This window comes from Podarcis raffonei, chromosome 12 (genome assembly GCF_027172205.1).
Source record: "Podarcis raffonei isolate rPodRaf1 chromosome 12, rPodRaf1.pri, whole genome shotgun sequence".
Classification (NCBI taxonomy): domain Eukaryota; kingdom Metazoa; phylum Chordata; class Lepidosauria; order Squamata; family Lacertidae; genus Podarcis; species Podarcis raffonei.
The window spans coordinates 7262546-7280849 of NC_070613.1; positions in this window are offsets into that span (position 1 = coordinate 7262546).

Genomic DNA, 18304 nt, shown 5'->3' on the forward strand with positions numbered 1-18304 from the left:
TTCCCAGAAGGCAGACTTAAGAGGTTAGAACATAGTTTAAATGTGGTGACTATCTCCTTATGGGAGAAAGCCTCCCCTTTTCTTCTCTTGGCCTGGAGCCAAGGGTGCATCTTAGTAGTGCTGTTGTTAAGATGGCATTGATAGAGACAAGAGAGACAGGATGGTCGCCAGCCTGTGATTCTGGTTCTTTCTTTTACTTCAGGAGAGGCCAAGCCTATCTCAAGTTACACATAGGAAGTTTCATCTCAGTCCCGGAAGGGAGAAGTTCCGGCTGGAGGACTGAGACAACCTTCATGTCTACTCTAGCAATCTTGTGTTTGACTGCACCTGATTCTTACATCCCACAGAAGGTGTATCTCTAACTTCTGGGCATCATGGAACCATAGAATTGTAGAGTTGGACGAGACCCCAAGGATCACCTAGTCCAACCCCCTGCAATGCAGGAATAATCTGGGCTTCCTGTGCTGCAAATGACATTGCATGTTTGATGTCGTCTAGAAATAATGAGTAATGATGGGGTGTTTTTTGTTTTTTAAATACACCACCTTTCTAAACTGGTTTACATCAAACTGACAAAAACATTCCAACAGAAAAGAAAAAAAATACTCATAATCCGCCTACACTCTTTTCGGTAGTTAAAACACAAATATCAAAATATTAGCTCAGAAAATCACATAAGACAATTCATTAAACATATAAAATACAATTAATGCATTTATCTGAACCAAGGAATATTTGTGTTCTTTTTAACAGCAGAATTTCAAAAGCAGAAATAGCAAATAAAATAAAATAAAACGCAACAGGTCAAGAAATACTCGAATAATATGTATTACCAGGGGGTTGATAATCCTTAACAAATCCACAGACCTAAAATGCAACACAGCCACTAAGTCTAAAAATTCTAAAAGGCAAATTGCTAATTTAAGCATCCCACTCAGAAGTGTCATTCATACTGGTTAAATGTGTCATCTTGTTCTTCCTGAAACTGTTACCAGCTGGGACAGGGACTATCTAGCGGCTCAATGGCTCTCTGTAATCATGTTGGACAGTAAAATGCAGTCAAGTAGTGAACTCAGCTTGTTAGTTGCCCTGCATTCGTGTGCAGTCAACACATCAATTATATGACTTGGCAATTGACAGCACTTATTCTCTGGCAGCCCAATAAAAGCAGGCCAGGCTATTGAAGATAAGACCTCGAGTATTGACAAGGATTGGAACAATCTCTGGGAAGAAAAACAAATAGCTTTTTATTACCATTTGGACAAACATGATGGGGAGTTTGGGTTGGAAGCCAGAGAGATTCATTCAAGTGCAGTTATTTTCAGAGCAGGCTGAACAGAGTTGTAAGACTAGGGGGAGATCTGGTGTGCTTAAAGTTAGGTGTTATGACATTTCTCTGACCAAAGTCTGCCTCTCCTTAACTGCTATTATTATTATAGGTAAAGGACCCCTGGACAGTTAAGTCCAGTCAAAGGCAACTATGGGGTTGCGGCATTCATCTCGCTTCAGGCCGAGGGAGATTTGTCCACAGACAGATTTCCAGGTCATGTGGCCAGCAGGACTAAACCGCTTCTGGTGCAATGGGACACTGTGATGGAAACCAGAGTGCACGGAAATGCCGTTGACCTTCCTGCTGGAGCGGTACCTATTTATCTACTTGCACTGGTGTGCTTTTGAATTGCTAGGTTGGCAGAAGCTGGGACAGAGCAACAGGAGCTCACTCTGTTCCACAGATTCAAACCGCTGACCTTCCGATTAGCAAGCCCAAGAGGCTCAGTGGTTTAGACCACAGTGCAACCCACCATTATTATTATTATTATTATTATTATTATTATTATTATTATTTAGTTAGTTACTTGCTACACTGAAAGGTCTCCAATTGGCTCACAATGTATTTAAGAGCATAAGCATAAGTGAAGACGCATTTACGGAGACATGCAATTCTTAAAAAATCCACAACACAACCCACAATAAAAGGAGCTGAAAGCTTCAGTTGCACCCTGAAGGACAGACATCATCATGCACCAGTGTGGGAAAGTGGTTAGAGTGTTATCCTAGCACCTGGGAGACCAGGGTTCTAGTCCCCACTCGACCACAAAGCTCCTTGGGTCACCTTGGTGGCCAGTCAATGCCTCTCAGCACAACCTGCTTCAGAACATTGTTGTAAGCATAAGGGGGGGGGGCAGCGGCAGGGAGAATGATGTATGCCACCCTGAGTTCATTGGAGGAATGGTGGGAAATAAATTATTAGTTTTTATTGTAAATTAATCAAAGCCCCAGGCTCCCTACTAGCCAGGCAAGCCTTTTTAACTTGTGCTCATAACAACAAATGGTCCAAGGCCATGGAGATTATCACGGCACGCTACTCCCTCCCAGATCTTGACACGCTGTCATCTTGGGACCATCATAATATCCGGGCCTGGATTCTCACAAGAGACGAGGCCATGGACCGGGCACAGTCCGCCACAGCTCGCCTCTCCAAGTGGCTCCCTAAAGTGAAAGTGGTAAGATCACTTGCCAACTACTTGATAGACCTGACGGAGCCCAATTTGAGAAGAGTGTTTACCATGGCCCGTTTCCATTCTATACCCACGGCCTTCTTGCAGGGGATTTACTTTAAGACCCCCATTACTCAGCGTCTATGTCCATGCACAATGAATGAAGTAGAGGACTTCATACACTTCTTTTTCTACTGCCCTATTTATGAGCTAATAAGAACTAAGCTCCTCCTCTTGATCCCGCCCACCATCACATCTAAGGAAGACTGTTTGAAATCGCTTCTTGTGGACGCAAATCCCCAAATTTCACGTGGGGTGGCAATCTTTATAGTGCAGGCTTTGAAACTCAGGGCTACACTGACTGGGTAGTGTGTCCCAGACTTGGACCTGTTTTAATTCTTTGTATTACCTTTTTAACCTAATGTGCCGAGCCTATTTTGGGGCTATTATATGTTTTATATACATCTGCATTTTAGATTCCCGGCGCTGGCAACTAAATTTTTACATTATTGTTTTAGGGTAATTTAAATGTCACAATGCCAGTAATATCGTTTTGAATTTTGTTAGGTTGCTTCTCTCTAGCATTTTTGTCTTATCCTGCTATGGCTGTATGCTAATGCAATAAAGGTTTGATGATGATGATGGAATGCAATAAAATAATGACAATAATGTTGTATTCCATAAAAAGACGTGGAAGGAGCAAGTTGTTATCTAGCCACAAAAAGAAGCTAAAGAAGGTGCCAGGCAGACCTCACAGGGAAGAGCATTCTGCAGATAGGGAGCCACAACTGAAAAGACCCCTCTCTCTTGTCATCTCTCTCTGAGGCTTCCTCAAAGAGGGGACCCAGGGAAGAAGGCCTAAGGCTCTGGGTAGGTTCATACGCTGGGGAAAGCATTTCAGAAGCTATTGGGGTCCTAAGTCATATAATGAGCATGTGTTCTGTGAACTATTGAGATTAACCAACACTCTTTTCTGAGATCCAAGTACTAACTCCCCCTGTTTTGGATTAGCCTGTTTGGTTCCCTTGAAATCCAGGTATTTCTGCGAGAAATTTGAGGGAAACAGTAGGAGAAGCCAAAGGTTCACATTATCCAAATGAGCACGGCACAGCAACGAGACGGCCGGCTAATTACTTCACTGGAAACCACACACCGGAACTAATCCCTTTGATAACAACACATTTTCTGGTTCAATCCTGGAAAATCTTTCCATCCTGGAGAGTTTATTAATTGTCCTCTTTATTGGCTCTGTCAACTTGGCTCTGCTTTGAATAGCAGAGATAACGCAAAGCGTAGTTAATCTTTTACCTACGTTTTGGCTCCCTGTCCGTCTCAGACTTGGGCTCCTGTTGCCAGTTGCTCTTTGCAAAAGCACTGCATTGCATCTCCTATCCCTGTAGATTCCAATTATATACCTCAATTTAAAGCTGTTGTTATTAGTTTTCTTCCTTCTCCTAGGATTGGGACTAGCTAGGTCTTACTTGAGAGCCTCCTCCTGGTGTCTGCTCTGAAGGTGGTTCAGAGGCTGAACCTTAAGGGCCTTAAGGGCCTTTTCAGCTGTGGCTCCTCATCCCCAATGAAATCCTCCTGATGCCATCATTCATGTACTTTTGGTACCCAGTAAAAACTCCTCTCTCCTCCCAGGTATTTTACAGATCGCGAAAGTTTTGTTGTTTAGTAATGGCAAGGTCGGGCTACAGTTTTATTGAGTCTGTTTAATAGGTTACTCATGGTTTTTAATACAACAGACCTCTCTTTTTCTGATTATATTATTCTTTACACCGCTAAAATTATAAAAGTCCCATGGAGAATCCTATATGCCAAGCCACGTTATCACCACCACTATCATCCTGTCGATAAAAATGCAATCCATCTTGTTTTTATGCTCCCCCCCCATTTTTTTGTGGTTCAGTGGACATCAAAAGCTATAGCTTTTATAAGGAAAGAATGGAGCATTTGGGAAAGTTTCCAAAATTCTATTAGTGCTGGGCCAAAGCATCCACCTCAAATGTTTTCATTATTGAAAAGGGTGAGTGAAAATGTACCCTGAAGATTGGGCAAAATCTAATAATTTCCAAATTAGTGTGGTTACCTTTAGGCCAAAGTGGAAGATTGGTATAGTCCTATCTATCTTCAACTTACCTTCAACCATCACCAGCACAGCTGCCCTTCTGAATGCCTATGCCTGCCCACTAACCCCACCTCTGACCCATTCTTTCACTTAACCTTTATATGTTATCACTGACCCTTGACCTATGGCTCCACCAGGACCCTTCTTCCTCTAGCCCCTTCTCCTGGGCAGTCTTCCTCTCTGGGAGCTCCTCCCTTGATTGATTGCTCTCACTTTGGAACTGGGGAACATGAGAAGAGCTCTGTTGAATTGGATAAGTGTCCACCTAGTGCAGAGGTGCTAGCCAATGGGATGCCCTTTGTGCATGGATGAACTCCATCTCCCACAAGCTTCAACTCACATGATTAATAGTCAGGGATTATGGTGACAGCAGCCACAAAATTAAAAGACGCCTGCTTCTTGGGAGAAAAGCAATGACAAACCTAGACAGCATCTCAAAAAGCAGAGACATCACCTTGCCAACAAAGGTCCGTATAGTTCAAGCTATGGTTTTCCCAGTAGTGATGTATGGAAGTGAGAGCTGGACCATAAAGAAGGCTGATCGCCGAAGAATTGATGCTTTTGAATTATGGTGCTGGAGGAGACTCTTGAGAGTCTGCAAGAAGATCAAACCTATCCATTCTGAAGGAAATCAGCCCTGAGTGCTCACTGGAAGGACAGATCCTGAAGCTGAGACTCCAGTACTTTGGCCACCTCAGGAGAAGACAAGACTCCCTGGAAAAGACCCTGATGTTGGGAAAGATGGAGGGCACAAGGAGAAGGGGACGACAGAGGACGAGATGGTTGGGCAGTGTTCTTGAAGCTACCAGCAATAGTCTGACCAAACTGCAGGAGGCAGTGGAAGACAGGAGTGCCTGGCGTGCTCTGGTCCATGGGGTCACGAAGAGTCGGACACGACTAAATGACTAAACAACAACAACACTGATAGAGGGCTACATTTTAAGGTATAGGTACATTTAACAATATATGTAGGGCACCATTTTAGTTAGCCCTGATCTAGCATACTCTTTCTTTGCAAACATTGGCCAACCCAATGCTCCTGAAATGTTTACAATGAGGGAATTGTTTGGCTGTCCCGTTAATTGATGTTAATTGATGTTAACTGGGTTGAGTGAGGATGGGATTTGCCTTTGCACATCTCTGTTCCTTCCCAAATTGCTAGGAAGTGAAGGACAAGCCCTTCTGGTATTTTAATTTCCCTTCATTCATTTGAGGAACGCAGCAGTGACACTGATTTGAAACGAGCTTGGCTTCCCATCCTAATGTGAATTCAACGAGGCAAGGGAATTTGACTCAGGTGCTCAGACCCTGAAAATATCTCCCATCAACTTGACAAATTTCCCCGTCACCTCTAATCATGATGTGATGAATTCACAAGGCTCACTCGGGAGTAAAAACCTATGCTGACTTGATTTGAAGTCTTCCCCCCACCCTAAATGCATCCAGTGAACTTGTGTAGCATAGTGGTTAAGAGTGTGAAATGTGAGCTAGGAAGCACCAAGTTTAAATTTCACAGGAAGTTAAAAATTTATAAGATGGCCATTAAAAAATCTATCATTCTCTTAGCTCCATGTTTTACAGTATGGATGCAATGTGTTCCAGCCTTCTTTACAGAGATGACATGCATGTAGGGCTCTATATAGTCTAAGCACAACTTCTCTCCCCCTTCATGTACATTCCTTCTATTCTATTCACTTGTACTGAGTCAGTCCTACCTGGCGATGCTGGGGATTGAACTCAGGACCTTTGGCTTGCAAATCAGATGCTCTTCCACTGAGCTATGGCTCTTCCCTTACTCCAACTAGGTAAAGGGTAAAGGGACCCCTGACCATTAGGTCCAGTCGTGGCTGACTCTGGGGTTGCAGCGCTCATCTCGCTTTACTGGCCGAGGGAGCCGGCGTACAGCTTCCAGGTCATGTGGCCAGCATGACTAAGCCGCTTCTGGCGAACCACAGCAGCGCACGGAAACGCCATTGACCTTCCCGCCGGAATGGTGCCTATTTATCTACTTGCACTTTGGTGTGCTTTTGAACTGCTAGGTTGGCAGGAGCTGGGACAGAGCAATGGGAGCTCAACCTGTTGCGGGGATTCGAACCGCCGACCTTCTGATCGGCAAGTCCTAGGCTCTGTGGTTTAACCCACAGCGCCACCCGCGTCCCAACTCCGACTAGCTGAGACCTAATCTGAGCCAATTAAAAACTAACAGAGAGGGGAAAGCTACATCACTCCATGACCTCTTGAATGGGGCTATGGCTCTATGTAAAATATTAAAATTGTGTTGTAGAGGTGATTACAGAGAAGGGAGGTTTACATGCAAAAAAATGTGGCATACTGGGGTAGGACCAAGATGAAGCAACTTCAGTTTCATCTCACCAAATCCATTCTCTCTTAGGCCAGGAATGAAGAAGCTGTAGCTCTCCAGATTTTATTGGACTCTAACTCCCATCAGCACAACCCATCATGGCCAAATGGTCAGGAATAATGGGGTCTGCAACCCAAGAACATCTGGGGACCACAGTTTTCTCAGCAGTGACCAGGACACTGTACAGTGGTACCTCAGGTTACAGACGCTTCAGGTTACAGACTCCGCTAACCCAGAAATAGTACCTTGGGTTAAGAACTTTGCTCCAGGGTGAGAACAGAAATCGCGCAGTGGCGGTGCAGCGGCAGTGGGAGGCCCCATTAGCTAAAGTTTTACCTCAGGTTAAGAACAGTTTCAGGTTAAGAATGGACCTCCAGAACAAATTAAGTTCCTAACCCGAGGTACCACTGAATCAGAGACTACGGTGTCACCAGCTGAAGAGCCAGACTGGGTTCCTGGCCCTGACCCTGATAATGATGTTCTGGAGAACATTGAAGTCAAGGCTGGGAGCCACCTGAAACAGGTCCCAGGGCACTAGAGCCCATGGCACCAGCACCAGGACCCACACAGACACCTTTCTGTGTGCCCAAGGAACCACATGCCTTCCTTGGTAGTCTGAAGATAGATGACATGTTCTGGTCAGGAGGCCATGAAGCAGAGGAGAGCTGCCCTTTTTCAGGTCAGAAGGCTGGCCCTTAAAGAGACTCCCGTTCCCCCGGAAAAGGCAGCTCCTAGGCGTGGTAGACTGGAAGTAGAAGATACCAGTTTGCTTCCAACCCTTTTGGGAGCAAGTTGCTCACTAGGAGCTCTCCGTGGTGCTGAAATAATGGATGCACCTCAATCTATGGCCCCCCTCTGTAACACCAGAACAGGACACAACTCTGTCTTCAGCATATGCACCACAGAGGGTAGATGCAAGTAAAAACAAATTGTATATAAATAGCCACTTTTTCATCTCAGCAAATACTAAATCTCAGCAAAGCCAAAAAATATATATTTGCTCCTCTGTGTAAGGTGTTTTTTTAGTTTTAAACGCCCCCCCTTGGTCTCAGAGATTGTTTTCAATAAAATGGCTGCTAAAACATTTTCAATTACTTAGGGCACTTTAATTTCTCTCCACCAAAGGCATCAATATTCATGAGAACGCCCAGAAGTAAACACATTATTCAGTCAATTTAATTAGTATTTAATTACCAGACATAACTACCGATTATTAAGGGGTGCTATAAGCGAGCAGATACCCAGCTGGAGTCACTTTGAAGTCTTGATACTTCATTGAAATTTCAGAGGGAAGAAAACGATGATTTTCTGGGCCAGCGTAGAAGTGCATAATGAGTAACCAGGCGATAATTACAGCAGATGCAGAACCGGTCTTAAGGAATTGGCTTTGCATGCTGGGCATGAAAATGAATTAATAGCATGGAAAATTCAAGCAAAAACAAAAACAAAACAGCACTAAACCCCAAACAAAACACAATGAACTCTGGCATATATCTTGTTAATAAAATTTAAGCTACCGTTATAAAGGCATCAGGCTGATTATGGCATTTAGCATTCTAAGGCATACTGCCTCCACTAGTGAAAGTAGAATACAGCCACTGCGGCCAGTTTTCTTATCCTCCATGATGAAAGAAAGAGGCCCTGATTTCCTTTAAATAAATAAATAAATAAATTTTAAAAGTTTTAACATAAGGTACATTCTTATTTTGCATGACTCCACAAACACTCTCAATACCTTTATGGGGGTTCTTCAAACCCCCGGACCTTCCCCCACCCCTCTCCCCGGTTTCCAATAATTATCTCTTCTCTTTTCTGCATCTAAATACCTTTATCCAGTCTGTTGAATTTCCTTGTTAATATCTTTTGTCAGATTATATTACAAGTGCCAGTCCAATCCTGCCAACGTTTTTAGAAGTCTGCAACGCTCCTTCATGTATTCTACAAAGTTCTTTTTTAAATTTATTGTCCTCTTGGTGTCTAATCGTCCTGGTCAATTTCGCCATAGTCCATCAGTTTCAATATTCATTCTTCTTTCAATGGGGTTCTTTCTACCTTCCATCCCTGGGCATACAACATTCCTGCTGCTGTCGTCACATACATAAATAGGACCTTCGAAGGCCCTGATCTGCTAGACAGCTAAGCATCTGGTCCACTGAGGCTTCCTTCTCCTTAGTGTGCTGGGCCCGGCGGTAGCCCAAGCAACGCAGTCCAGGTCTGGTCCTGAATCCAAGGGTTCTGCGAGCAGTCAGTCCGACAGGGCCAAGGCAGGACACGAGGCAGGAAACCAGGCAGGGTCAGGCACAGGGTCTCAAGCAGCTACTAGCAAACAGCAATGTTGCTCCCGCAACGTGGGGCAGGGTCCGACAGCCTTTTATCTCTGTCGGGGTAATGGCCGGTCCTGATCCCCCGGTGACTCACCTCCCTGTCTCGCCCAAAGGCGAGCACTCCTCCTGCAAGTACTCAGGTCTCTCCTTCTCTCAGACCTCAGTCTCTGCAGCTCGGGAGATGTTGGTGGGTTACTAGACCCAGAGGCCGCCTCAGCCTCCCCTGACCCAACCGGTAGTGGATCAGCTGTAAGTGATGGCCCAGCTGAAGGCAACCAGGTCATCCCCGCATCTGGAGCTAGGGCAGGCTCAGGCCCCTGACTCGGCCCAGCTGGTGTTTGTTGCAGGGGAACCTGTGCAGACTGGGCCTCTTCAGAATCAGGCCCCAGACTTGGTTCAGATGCCGCCTGAGGCAAAGGATCCTGTGCGGACTGAGTGTCCTCTGGTTCCGAATCCAAGCCCGAGTCCCAGGCCATCACATCTGTTATCTTTTATGTCAAGTTCATGTTGACTATAAAAGTAGGGCCAGAAGGAGCCTGGGTTTCACTTTCTTTTTCTTTCTCTTTTCCTTCTGATGTGGTGTTCCATATACAGTGATACTGCCGTTTATGAACTTAATTCATTCCAGAAGTCTGTTCTTACACCGAAAACATTCTTAAAACAAAGCACGCTTTCCCCAGTGAGGTTTCTCGCTGCCGGTGCCCTTCCACCGGTCAGCTTCCGTTCATTTTCCGGGACAAAGTTCGCTAGCCGAAACACCTACTTCCAGTTTTGAGGAGTGTGTTGCCCGAATCGTTAGTTAACAGGACTGTTCTTAGACCGAGGTACGACTGTACAGTGGTACCTCAGGTTAAGTACTTAATTCGTTCTGGAGGTCCGTTCTTAACCTGAAACTGTTCTTAACCTGAAGCACCACTTTAGCTAATGGGGCCTCCTGCTGCTGCTGCGCCGCCAGAGCATGATTTCTGTTCTCATCCTGAAGCAAAGTTCTTAACCCGAGGTACTATTTCTGGGTTAGCGGAGTCTGTAACCCGAAGCGTATGTAACCTGAAGCATATGTAACCAGAGGTACCACTGTATAGTGTTAAGGTTTAGTCATATTATAAGTTATTGTAAGTGCAAGTTAAGTTTGCTGCAACTGGATTTCTTATGGACAGTGCCAATCATAGCTGTCAACGTTTTCCTTTTTTTAAAGGGAAATTCCCTTATTCCGAATAGGATTCCTCGCAAGAAAAGGGAAAAGTTGACAGCTATGGTGCCAGTCCTGAATGTATTGGATTAATGACCATTGTGGTCATTTGCCTTTAGTAGCAGTAAAGCTCTGCTGGATGAAATACAATTGCCTCTGTTCTATTTTGGGGGAATCCTGCAACATGTTTAAGTTTTTACTCTGCTAGCTATACATTGGCATCTACTCTGGATCAATATTGAGTAGAATTTCATGACAAAAACAAACTTGCTCCATCTTACATGTGACAGCACGGCTGTTTGAAAATGGCTATCATATCTCCTCTCAGTCTCTTTTCCAGGCTAAACATACCCAGCTCCCTCAACCATTCCTCATAAGGCTTGGTTTCCAGACCCATTATAATCTTGGTAGCCCACCTCTGCACCCTTTCTGGTTTGTCAATATCCTTCCTAAATATTGGTGCCCAGAACTGGACACAGTATTCCAGGTTTGGTCTTACCAAGGCAGAATAGAGTGTTACTATTACTTTGTTTGACCTGGACACTATACTCCTGTTGATGCAGCCTAGAAGAATATTAGCTTTCTTTTTTCTTTTTCTTTTTGCTGCATCACACTGTTGACTCATGTTAAGCTGGTGGTCTCCTAAGATCCCCAGATGCTTTTCACGTGTACTACTAGTAAGCCTGTTGTCTTTGTCCATGGAGTTTTCTTGGCAGGGATACTGGAGTGGCTTGCCGGTTCCTCCTCCAGGCATCTTAAAAAGTAGAGACTACTGGGAAAATCATAGCTTTTACTATACGGACCTTTGTTGGCAAGGTGATGTATCTACCTTTTAAGATGCTGTTTCCTCCTAGACCATAAAGAAGGCTAATCGCCGAAGAATGGATGCTTTTGAATTATGGTGCTGGAGGAGACTCTTGAGAGTCCCATGGACTGCAAGAAGATCAAACGCATCCATTCTGAAGGAAATCAGCCCTGAGTGCTCACTGGAAGGACAGATCCTGAAGCTGAGGCTCCAATACTTTGGCCACCGCATGAGAAGAGAAGACTCCCTGGAAAAGACCCTGATGTTGGGAAAGATGGAGGGCACAAGGAGAAGGGGACGACAGAGGACAAGATGGTTGGACAGTGTTCTCGAAGCTACCAGCATGAGTTTGACCAAACTGTGGGAGGCAGTGGAAGACAGAAGTGCCTGGTGTGCTCTGGTCCATGGGGTCACGAAGAGTCGGACATAACTAAATGACTAAACAAAGCAAACAAACTAGTAAGCCAGGTGTCCCCCATTTGTGCAGCTGCTTATTCCTGCCCAAGTGCAGAACCTTACATTTGTCCCTATTGAAATTCATTTTGTTAGTCTCCTAACAAGCCAGTGTGGTGTAGTGGTTAACAGCGGTAGACTTGTAATCTGGTGAACCGGGTTTGATTCCCCGCTCCTCCACATGCAGCTGCTGGGTGACCTTGGGTTAGTCACACTTCTCTGAAGTATCTCAGCCTCACTCACCTCACAGAGTGTTTGTTGTGGGGGAGGAAGGGAAAGGAGAATGTTAGCCATTTTGAGACTCCTTCGGGTAGTGATAAAGCAGGATATCAAATCCAAGCTCTTCTTCTTCCTTCTCCTTCCTTCTTTCTGCAGGACAAGAATTTTGTGCTTTCCTCTTCTGCCTGTCTGCATCTTGTTCTTGAAAAACAAAAAACACCAACCCAAAAATTGTTGCAATGAATCTTTCCACTCACATTCACTGCTGTAAATTAAACTCTGTTTGCAAGACAGTTTGCTCTGTTTTATTAAAAAGCAAGACAGGATGTTACCTGTGATCTACATACATTTTTATGCCCTCTGATGTTTCAGAGCGCAAATTTGTTGTAATGACTCACTCTGGGGCCGTTCTTCAAGAAATGGCATGTGCTCTGGACGTGGCTAGAAAACCTATTGATTGTCCTCTTATCTGCATTACGGGAAAAACTTGGCCATTCTTTTCCACCTTGGCTTCATTGCAGAGCCATGGCCAGGGGTGATGGGAGTTGTAGTCTGGGAGGTAAAAGGTAAAGATAAAGGACCCCTGTACAGTTAAGTCCAGTCAAAGGTGACTGTGGGGTTTTGGTGCTCATCTCCACTTTCAGGCCAAGGGAGCTGGCGTTTGACCACAGACAACTTTCTGGGTCATATGGCCAGAACAGTGACGGAAGCCAGAATACATGGAAATGCCGTTTACCTTCCCGCTGCAGTGGTACCTATTTATCTACTTGCACTGGTGTGCTTTCAAACTGCTAGGTTGGCAGGAGCAACGGGAGCTCACCCTGGGAGCCAGTGTGGTGTAGTGGTTAAGAGCAGTGGACTCGTAATCTGGTGAACCGGGTTCACGTCCCCGCTTATCCACATGCAGCTGCTGGGTGACCTTGGGCTAGTCACACTTCTCTGATGTCTCTCAGTCTCATTCCCCTCACAGAATGTTTGTTGTGGGGGAGGAAGGGAAAGGAGATTGTTTGCCGCTTTGAGAGTCCTTCGGGTAGTGATAAAGCGGGATATCAAATCCAAACACTACTTCTTCTTCTTCTTCTTCTTCTTCTTCTTCTTCTTCTTCTTCTTCTTCTTCTTCTTCTTCTTCCTCCTCCTCCTCCTCCTCCTCCTCTTCTTTTTCTGTTGCCGGGATTTGAACCACTGACCTTCTGATCGGCAAGCCCAAGAGGCTCAGTGGTTTAGTTTGGGAATACTTGGAGGGCCAGCCCCATTCTTATTATAGGGCACTCTGGAGAAACTAAAATGGTGGCTGCTTGTTGGAAGGACTGCCAGGGAGGTTTGCATGGTTCAGACTTCACACATGCTACCTTAAATTAATACAAATCTTCCTCTTCCATAGCTCGTAAATGAAGAGAAACAGTGAGGGCCATTTTGACCCTTCGTGTGCATTCTGTATTGGCAACCTTGGTGCAGTGCCAGAATTACGTGTAAGCTAAACAAACTATAGTTTAGGGCCCCACTCTCTTGGGGGCCCCCCAAAAAATTAAAAGAAACAAAAACTGGATGTACATTTCCAAAATATAAGATAAAACCAAAACAAACCAAAACAAAAAACAAAACAAAACCTACATACAGCAACAGTGTTTTGTGTTGTGTAGGTTCCTATGATGTAAGTAATGGGCCCTGCATATAGCATATATGCAACACAAAAAACACCGACAACTTGTTGTTTACAAAGGACAGCTAGACATATAAAGGGCCCCATTACCTCCACTAGCTTAGGGCCTCATCAAACCTAAATCCAGCCCTGCCTGGGGGTTAATCCTATAGGAAAGTCTCAACCAGAGCCATGAGATGGCGTCATCCAGATATTTGGTCGACAGTCATATGGAATCCATTGATGGAGAAGCTTCTCTCACATAGCTACATTTTTGATGAAAGAGTCCTGAATATAGTTAAAGACTTGGAACATGGCCTAAAACGAGTATCAAACAGTCGTGTAAACATTCTAATTTTGCCGTGTGGTTTGTTAATCTGGAACATCAATTGCTATATAAAGTTTGCAGAAGATAAAGTGAGAGCTTTTGTGGAAAGCAAACAGAACAAAAGAGGTAGAACTGAAAGCCACTTCCTCCTCAAAAAGCAAACTTAGAATCAGTAAGAACAACACCTAAGAGAAGCCTTTTGACACTTCACATCAATTAATGACATTTCAGCATTGGGACATTTCAGCATCTAGGCAAGATGTTTCCATTCAATATGTTTCCTGCTTAGTTCAAAAGCGAAGGAGTGTTTTGCGGATTCTCTGCAGAGCTGAAATGAAATTTTAGAAATGCGCAGTTCAGATGCCGGTTTCAAAATTTTGCTCCTGGAATTTGACTTCCAAACTCCAGAATTAGAATTTGACATCAAAATCAAACCACTGAGATGAACTGAATGTGGTCAACAGCAGACTGCATCTATCTAATTTTGATGGCAGACTCCAAGACTAAACTTACAGGAAACACACAAATATCCAGTCTGATTTTAAACTAGCGTGAAGGAAACTGTCAATAGCAAGAGGAAATGAGACAAAGGCAAGAAGAGACGGGATGCAGGAGAGATAGAAATACAATAAATGTACACTAAAGATGTTAATGCAGTCAGGAGAAAACCCCTGAGGTGAGCTTCAATAGATTTTTCTATGCAGCCATGTATTTGTCCCATGCATTATACTGTTGTTAAGCGATAATGCTTTTAAAAGAGAAGCTTGGTCAAATCATCCTTCCATTATTCCAAAGCACCTGACTTCCGTTACTGAAGAATACTGCAACATTAATACAAATGCTTAAACGCATCGCCATCATTTAGCCATTAGGCAGTGGGATGATAGCGTAATTGTCGCATAACTCAGCTCTGAATTGCATAAACAATGAAAATGTAATTGCATCTTTAATGCTGTCTTACATGGCAGGACCATTTGTATGAGGCACTGTCTATTCTACGCTAGACGCCATGCTCTATTTCCCATGATGCAGCTTTGAGCTCCTTCTTCTGCCTCCCTGAAAATCGTTTTGGGAGAGGATGCAGCAACTGGGATTATTCTATCCAGAGACTCTTTCACAAGACCACCTCCCTCAAAAAGACATTGATGGTGGTAAGTCACCTCTGGAAATTCTACCATCCCACAAATAGTCACAAGAGTCTCACCCACCCTACTCCAAAAGCACCCAGCACAATAGGATAACAGCTATGAACATCAGGGTTCCTTAATTCCATGGTTTAGCTTAGTTAAACTGAGGAAACACAGTCTTATACTGGGTTGGACCATTGGTCCATCTAATTGTCTTTCTGAACTAACGGAGGCTCTCTGGGGTTTGGGGCAGGGGACATTCCCTACCTGAATATTCCAGAGATTTAACAAGAGGTTTTGCATATGCAATATAGATGCTCAAGTACTGAGCTATGAGCCTTCCTCAACATTTTCCAGTTCTGCAATATCCTTTTTGAGATAGAACAACCAGAACTGTGAACAGTATTCCAAGTAGGTTTGGTAAGTTTTTATTTTCAGTCCCTTTCCTAATGATTCTTAACATGCAATCTGGGTTTTTCAAAGCAGCCATACACTGGGTCAATGTTTCCCTTAAGCTATCCACCAGGTTTCCAATATGTCTTTCCCAGATCATTGGGTGTCTTCTGCATATTCTGCTGGATGGGGGTCTAGATTTCTGCCCCAAAGACCTGTTCTGATAGCCCCAGAGAACATGGGTTCATACCCTCACCTATGACACAATTCCTTTCCATGTCTTGCAAATGATGCTTCTGTTAATGCAGCCAAACACATACAAGGAGGGAGAATTGAGCTTTGGAAAGTTGCAAAGATGGAAGACAGACTTAGCAAATGGTTTCAAATCCAGCTCTTCTCATTGACACCAAAGGATGGTGACAACTCCCACAATCCCATTCCTGGGAAAAGAACTCTAGAATGCACCAGCTAGTATTGCCTATGAGGTTGATAGAGATAATTTTGTAATTACTTCGAATGACTTTCTGCTGCTTAAGAAGATGGATTGTGTTTGTTTACAGAAGCAAATAAACTACAGTGAAGTCAAAACGTTGGCCCCCCCTGCCCTGAGAACATGATGTGAATGAATGGGCCCTCTTTTCCGTAGCCGGATTGAATTATGCTAAGTGAATCCTGACTCAGTGAGATGCACTTGATGTCATGCAGATCTAAAGTGAAGATGCATTAAACAACAACGGCATTCAAGTCTACATGAAGGCAATGATGATGTAAACATAATGAGCGCTGCCTACTGTAAGCCTCAGGAATGGCCTTCATGCTTCCCTTTTGTTGTGATTTGTAAGAGCTTGCTTTCACCTTAGTTACTCTCTGTGGAAGTTACTCTGAATCAAATGGGTTTGAACCTCTGCTTGGCAATGAACCTCACTAAGTAGCCATGGTTAGAGCATAAGAGTACAAGACGAGCTTTGCTGGATCAGACCAAAGGCCCATTTAGTCCAACATTTTATTCTCCCAGTACTCTTCCCACTTATGATCCCCAGCAACTCAAATTCAGAGGCATACTGCGTCTCATACAGGAAGTAACACACACACACACACACACACACACACACACACACACACACACAGAGGTTCACCTCGTATATTGTATTCACCTTGTATCTTTTCTTTTTTTAAATCAGTCTGTTTTTTTATTTGCTCTGTGTGCTCTGTCTGCTTTGATCTTGTGATCTGAGTTCACTCACTCTAAAATGAAGCTCTGTGTACCTCATTCACTCTGATGGGAAATTTTTAAATGCCTATAACTTTTTTTAAAAATAATATTTATTAAGGTTTTAAGGGTTACAAAAAGAAAAAAAGAAGACACCAATTTAAGCAAAAACAAAACAACACATCACAATAAGGAAAAAACCAGAAAAAACCAGAAAAATAAAAACAATTAAAAACACGACGAACATTCCCATATCTTATCTTTCATTTGCTTGTTTCCTTGACCTTCTCACACCTCCCTTTTTTGTATTCTAGTTCGGTTAGCTATTTCAGCAAATCCTTTCCATCTTTCCCAGTTTTTGTCCTGTAATTTATCTTGATATAATCTAACTTTACTTTCCCTCCTTTTACCAATTAACAGTCTATTTTTACTTAATCCTTTATAACATTTCTGCTAAAACCACATAACTTCATTCCAACATCCTTCTAACATTCATTAATTTTACAATGTTTCTGTAAATAATCTTTAAATTTCTTCCAATCTTCCTCCACCGACTCTTCTCCCTGGTCTCGGATTCTGCCAGTCATTTCCGCCAGTTCCATATAGTCCATCACCTTCATCTGCCATTCTTCCCGGGTGGGTAGATCTTGTGTCTTCCAGTACTTTGCAATAAGTATTCTTGCTGCTGTTGTAGCATACATAAAGAAAGTTCTATCCTATAACTTTCTAACCCTTTTGGCAGGATCACATGAAATTTGCAGGCACAGGAGCCAAGTAAAATAACCATCCAAATTACGGATAAAGAGGTCCAGGGTTTTTTGCGGGGAAGTAAAACAGATTCACTTGCCTCCATGATGAATATCAAGGCAAGACTTTCACTGAGTCAACTAAAACTCCAAAATCCATATTAGTTTCACATTTTCAAAAGAAAGGAGTGTGGGCTTGCCTCTTGCTCTTTCTTGCATCAGAAAAATTAAGAGGTAGACGTGAGTATTCTTGGTTGTACAATTTTGAAAACATTGGCATCTCCACATTACCATTGATTTCCAGGGCCTTGCCTGGAGGAAGGAGCAAATCAAAGGGGTTGTTAATGGTAGAGTACTGAAGAGTTTGTGAAGCAGGGAAACAGCTGATTGCTGGATCTTTTAAGTTCTCCAGTCCTAAACTGTGCTGGCTTTCCTTCTTGCCTTTTCACATGAGTGGCCTATAGCCATGTTGCGGAATATTCATATCACTATGATGCTGGAATGGGACACGGGTGGCGCTGTGGGTTAAACCACAGAGCCTAGGGCTTGCCGATCAGAAGGTTGGCGGTTCGAATCCCCACAATGGGGTGAGCTCCCATTGCTCGGTCCCTGCTCCTGCCAACCTAGCAGTTTGAAAGCACGTCAAAGTGCAAGTAGATAAATAGGTACTGCTCTGGCAGGAAGGTAAACGGCGTTTCCATGCGCTGCTCTGGTTCGCCAGAAGCGGCTTAGTCATGCTGGCCACATGACCCGGAAGCTGTACTCTGGCTCCCTCGGCCAATAAAGCGAGATGAGCGCCGCAACCCCAGAGTCAGTCACGACTGGACCTAATGGTCAGGGGTCCCTTTACCTTTATGATGCTGGAAGCCTCATTAAAGAC